The following is a 6,388-nucleotide window of genomic DNA, read 5'->3' on the forward strand; positions in this document are numbered from 1 at the left end:
TTGAAGGAAAATCAGGGTTGCCACTGGCTGGTCATTCTAATACTTGAAAGCATGCCTACTGTGAGTGTATAATCCGCTCTGTACTTAATAGAGAAACCACATATTTCACTCAAACTATAATCTTATATGTTTGCCAACCTGACGTCTAGAATTAATACCTGTTTGCTTCTGGCTAAGTGCATATGTGGGTTTCTTGGACCCAATCTAGTCCATGAGTAATAGGCCAACTTCAAACACTATTGGCCACTATTAAATTCTTTAGCGCTTAAGGAGAAAATAAAAAGAGCAAACTAAGAGTTGTATGGTTTTTTTTGACTTTTTCTTAAATTACGTCCTCATGGACAGGAATTACTTACAGGAGGAAATCTACATGCCATGTAGACTAATGTTCACCTAAACCTTAATTCTACCCTAAAATTCAGCAGAGATAGAAATACTGTCATGAAAGAGGAGATGATTTCCAGGGCATAGGTGATGCATCTCGATACCCCATTTTTACAAAAGTATATGGTCATAATGTGACATCCATTTGGTTAAGATAGGTGTGTCCTTCCTTTCTCCCTACTGAGTAAAATAGCAATATGCTGACCTCGTAATTTTGTTTCAGCAGACAAACCAGTGCTTTCCTCTAATGGCTTCCAGAATGAAGGGCCTCAGATCAAATATTCCAAACAAATTTCGTACTTTAGAGTTAAGAATTTTATGTACCCATTGCTTCACTTATTTACCTTCACTTACATTTTGCAATTGGTTTATCTTGAAGGCTTCACAGCAAAATGGCAATTCTTAAATTTTAGTACTATATAGAGACTCTATCCATTCTTTTATGGTCATCACTGAGATTTGAAAACAATTTTATTTTTTTCTGACTAAAATAAGCAGAGCCATGTATATAGTATATATCTTAGTTATTTTCTTGTTACTGGGACAAAATATCTGACACCTTCAAGTTAAAAGAGGAATGGTTTACTTTAGCTCACAGTTTGTAGAGGTTTCATTCCACAGTCAACTGGCTCCAAGGCAAGGTGGCATGGCAGAGGGGCATGGCAGAAGAGAAACAGTCCATAGCATGGCAGGTAGAGGCAGCAGCAATAAGCTTCCCTTTTCCTTTATATTCCATGTAGGCTACAAACCTATTGCTTGGTGCCAGTCACACCCAGAGTGAGGTTTCTGTCTTCAGCAAATCCATTTAGCAACATGCAGAACTATGCTAAACTGATTAGTGGAATAATCCAGTACTATACACCCCTAATCTCAGTATCACACACCCTAGATCCAGCCACCTCCAAAAAGCCCCACCTGTAAGTGCATGAGGCTTTGGGGGAACATCTAAATACAAACCATAACAGTACCGAACTTGGAGGTCTTCATCTTTTGTTATTTTTGCATATTAATGTGGGAAACTTGAATTTGAACAATATTTATCTACTTCTTTCTGCCTATTAATGGATTGGTATTTATTCTGGAGACATTTCTGTTTAAGTAGGTATCAATCCCCTGTACCAGATTCTTATGGTCACCCTTATCATTTTTCCTCAAAGTAAAATAACTTCCTTGAATTTCAGGGTGATCCGTGGCTATTCAGGTAGAGCTTTCATCTCCATTCTTCCATTCTACAAGGTCAATGGCAGGCAAGCAGAATTGATATGTGAACCTTTTAGATCATGTTTTAAAAGGAAGATGTGTTTTATGTTTTCTTTCCCTTGGTTCTAAAATGGTGACCACCAGAGCAGCTACCTTAGGCTCAGAGGAAGCTGTGTGTTGAGGATGGCAGAGGCACAATGCCAACCTCCATCTCAAGATGACCTTGTGATTAGAGCTGCCTATCTGTCTTTGACTTTCCTACACTTGGGCTGGTACATGAGAGAGAAATAAACTTTAGTTGATCTAGGCCACCATGTTTGAGGGTCTTTTTGTTAAAGAAGCCAACCTGCACACATTTGATTGGTGAAGCACAGAATTCTTTGTAGTTCTACAATATTAACTGCCAGAACTGTGCTATGGATGCTTTTCTTTTCCATTCATTATTACTTAATATTTAATGGAAGTTTTGGTGTTAGAAATAAAATTCACTGAGCCCAGCATGTTAAAATTCTTCCAGAATCTCCAGATGTCCTTTTTAGGATTAAGATACACCAGCTGAGAACTGCACACCTGGGCTGTCTTGATTCGGTTCCTCAGAGAATTACTGCACAGATCTGAGCCTTGATCTTGTGCCATTAGACCCCAGAATGCTAGCAAAAAGCCCTGTGATCTCTGCTGTTGCCTGTCCTGAGCATGTGGTTTGCTACCCTTTGTGAGGACCCAAGGGAGAAGTTTCTTTCAGACCTTGTACCAGGAATAGTCGTGCTTCTCCTGAGCAACTAGCTTGTTTTGTTTTTGTGGACACTCTAAATCGTGTAATTGTCTGTGTCTTTCAAAGGCACCTCAGATCCTTTGGGGATAAAATAAAAGGCATAAAATAAAGCTATTCAGTGTCAAAACCAAGATCCCTGTTTAACTCATTATATTGCTTTTGGAGAAGTCACTTCACTTGGCTTCATTTCCTTTGCACGTTAGAGATAATGAAGTCTTCCTGCAAATAAAGCTCAAATTAATATTTATAACACCCTCAGAGTTCCCTCAACACAAGTCATTATAGAAACTAACAGTAATATTTAATTCCTGTAAGTGTCTGCTGTTCTGTAACTCTTTTTATTTCCCTTCTGAGCTTTGCTTCTTCATTCATTTATTCAGCAAATTTGAAGATATTCTGGTGCATCAAGCACCCTGTAGGGATACAATTTAATAGGCTCACTCTTAAGTAGCATGGAAAGTTTTGAGGATATGCCTTCTACCGCATTAAGGATTGAAATAACAAACAAACAAATACTTTAATTATAAAATTGTGAAACTACAAGGGAATGGTGCAAGAGAATAATGATAGTTCTAGAGGTCACGTTGGAAGGCACCTCTAAGAAGGCAACAGTCAAGCAACCAGCTGGAGAATAAAAAGGGACAACTCTGCTAAGAGCTAAGGATATCAGTCTTAGGGTGTAAAAAGGTTGGGCATAGGCATGGTTAGTAAGAGTGACAGGGGAAGTCTGGAAAGGCTAGGGACCAGGCCATTTAGGGCCTGAAAGGCCAGAGCCTGGAGCTGGGCCTTAGCATGTGATGGCATGCCTCCTGAAGCACTCTTTTTTTTGGTGGTGGTACTAGGTGTTGAACTCATCACTTTTACACTGAGTTATACCTCCTGTCCTTTTAAAATTTTTTTTATTTTGAGGCAAGTTCTCACCAAGTCATTATGTTTCTTAGGCCGGGCATGAATTTATGATCTTCCTGTCTCAGCCACCCAGAGTGCTGGGATTACAGGCATGTGCCACCATGCCCAGCCTCTTGATGCATTTTATGGGGCAGAATGGTGTGGTATGGCTGATGCTTGAAGGAGAGGATTCTTTTTATCTCTATTGTGAGTCTCAACTCAATAAGGAAAAGGTTGAGGGAAAGTAGACCCATGAGATGGGTTCTCAGGGTATTCTCAGTCTGGGTGTTGAGCAAGACTTTCTGGAGTATATAGTGGCTGAGCTGAGCTCTCAAGGAATGGGTAAGAGTCAGCCAGAGGAGGGGAGGCAGGGGGATCCAGATCGTGGAGTGCATGACTGCCTGCACAGAGGGGCATGGCAGAATGGTGGGTACACTGCTCTGTGGAAGCATCAAGTGAAACAGAGCACAAGGGGACATGAACCTGGGAATGGCTCCAAACTGGGTCATGGAGAACTTTGAATGCCAACTGCTTTCTTCCCATTCCATGGCTGGTAGGTGATAGGGAGCTGAGTCTCATCTTCTGATAATTTTAGGAGAATTACTGGAGAAAGTGTTCATTGGCCAACATCCTAAACAAAACTTACCTTTTTCATACTTTGAAATAAAGGTCCTTGGGGGTAGAGAATATCACAAGCAGCTCTCTGTAACCTAAGATGTACCAACTGGGAAGAGGCATCATCTTTGCCCTTGCCTGAATGTCGTGTGCTCCTTTCAGCCCAGCTCTGCTGGTCTTCTCCAAGCCTTTGCGGGGGGAGGCACAATTTTCAGGAAGGCACCCACTGCACTTTCTAATGGATGTAAAAGTGCTTAGTAAAATGCTCCCAGATTTGAGTTACTACTCTTAATGTTAACAGCACTAGGTTAGGAGTCAGAGAGTTAGTCCTGGCTCCTTTCCACAGTAGGTTAGTGATCATGAGCATGTTCCATAATTTCTTGAAGCTATTTCCTTACATGTAAAAAGGGTCTAATGGCTATCTTCCTGAATTGTGAAGATTAAATGAAAAATCAACTATATGTAAAGGATCTAACACAGGTTCTACTCAATGAATTTTGGTAACAATACAAAATAATAAAAAGAGAAAGCACATCAAACATTTTTCCCCTGAAAACTGAATATGGAAGACTAGAAAATGGAGAAGCTAATGATGTTAATTGATAGGTTTAAGTCATTCAACCCATTAACTCATCCAAACAGTGAAGGCAACAATTTTTCTTTTGCAAAATTTATTGTGTATTAATAAGGGATGGATATGATTGTAGATGCAAACATTCTTTCAAACTTGAGAGTTTTCTTCTCTGTTTTGTTTACAGTGTTAGTCTGGATCTTACAACAATGAGATGCCGAGGATTTTATTAAAGTAAATGCCTGTGTGAGAACATAGAGTTGGGGCTGTAGTAGAATGCTGTCAGTTGTCAGACCACAATAGAGATGTAAATCAAATGGAGAAAGGTAGGAAAATTGGGTGAGAGAGTCTTAGGTGGCTGAACCATCCAAAGAAGGTCTGGTAAGGTGAGACAGCTTTGATCCAAAATCAACCAGAGAGGAATCCTTTAGCTTGCATATTTTTAGAAATGGGCCAGTCAAGCTATCCCTGACAAGCTCAGCCATTGGCTGGGAAGAACTCATAGAAGGTGTGGCCTCAGAACAAAGAATTGGTGGATTTTAGAGCAGCAGGTTCTGCCTGTGGTCAATTCCACATCTTTTAGTTGATGTATCTTCATGGTCACCACATTTACCATGAAGAAAAACCTTTTTTCTTAACAAGAAACTATATTGTTTGCCATTAATGATATTTATTCTGATTCTTCTTGATATGTGAGAGAACTCTTCCCAGGAAATCAGATGGGCCATCTGAACAAGCTAAAGGAAAGTAAGCATGGGCACTGCTTTTGTCATAAGTGGAACCTTGAAAGAGCTCACCGGGAGGGGGTTAGCACTTTTTCTTACAGCTGGTACTTTTTCTTTGTACAAAATGAACTCAATTAACAATGTCCTCTGTATCCAATGCCATTTAAAAGATATATGAAGAGTGTTCTTTTTAAATAATCACTTATGCTTGGAAAGCACTTTGCATTTTACATACTTCATATGTTGTCTTCTCATGTGATTGTCGCAAAAACTTTGAGGAGTAATAACTCCCATCTCAGAAGGATCAAAGTGAGGCTCAAAAAGATAAAACCATTTGTCTGGGGACCTGGCTCCTAAGTGGTTATGGGGAGACTTGAACCCTCACAGAAGTATCTCTAGCTTTTGTGACTCCAGCAGAGAGTTTACAAACACTTTAATTATCAATAAGAAATGTTATGAATCTTCCTTATCACTGCTCCCCATTTGAATGTCCTAATTTTGTAAAGAATTGGGACAATCTGGGGAGGCTTCACAGAAAAGCACCAGATGTCTGAAAATGTGCCCTTGGAGGAGCATGCGAGGAAGGTAGAGTCACTCATGTTGAAAAGAGAAAGCTGAGGCTGGGTCCATTACTTGTTTTACATCCATAAGGGGTTATTATGAAGTAAATTGCTCATCTCAAGAAACATGACATCAGGAAACAGGGCTTGAAAAATGGAGGCAGAAGAACCTTCCTAGTTGTCAGGGTAGTTAAACCACCTAGACCATGGGGGAGGCTTGAATGACTTGCAGATAAGGGTGCACCCAATTTTCTGCCTGGTTTCCTGTTTCCTGGGGGAAGAGAAGGAACCTGGACCTCTTGCCCTCCGTATCACATTGGAATTGTGACTTTATGACATTAGAATAGAGACCTCTGAGTCTACTTGTTAGGATCATAATGTGATGATTTGTATTATGTGAGAAACATGATATAGCTCTGTCTGCCTTTATATGAATGTTACAAAAAGTTCACTGTCCTTTCATCCATTCATTCATGCCACAAATATTTATTGAGTGCCTACTGTTTTCCAAGCTCTATTCTAAGTGCTCAGGATCTATATAGCAGTGAACAGACAAAGTCTGTGTCTTTGAAGTTCATATGCTTTAATAGGTAGAGGCAGGCAGTTCAATAAAGAAACAAATAAATAACAAATGCAAACAGTGACAAGTTCTAGGGAAAGAGAAAACGAAACT

The sequence above is a fragment of the Heterocephalus glaber genome, unplaced genomic scaffold (genome assembly GCF_053883595.1).
Source record: "Heterocephalus glaber isolate CG9 unplaced genomic scaffold, H.glaber_assembly_v1.0 deba00001481, whole genome shotgun sequence".
NCBI classification, from domain to species: domain Eukaryota; kingdom Metazoa; phylum Chordata; class Mammalia; order Rodentia; family Bathyergidae; genus Heterocephalus; species Heterocephalus glaber.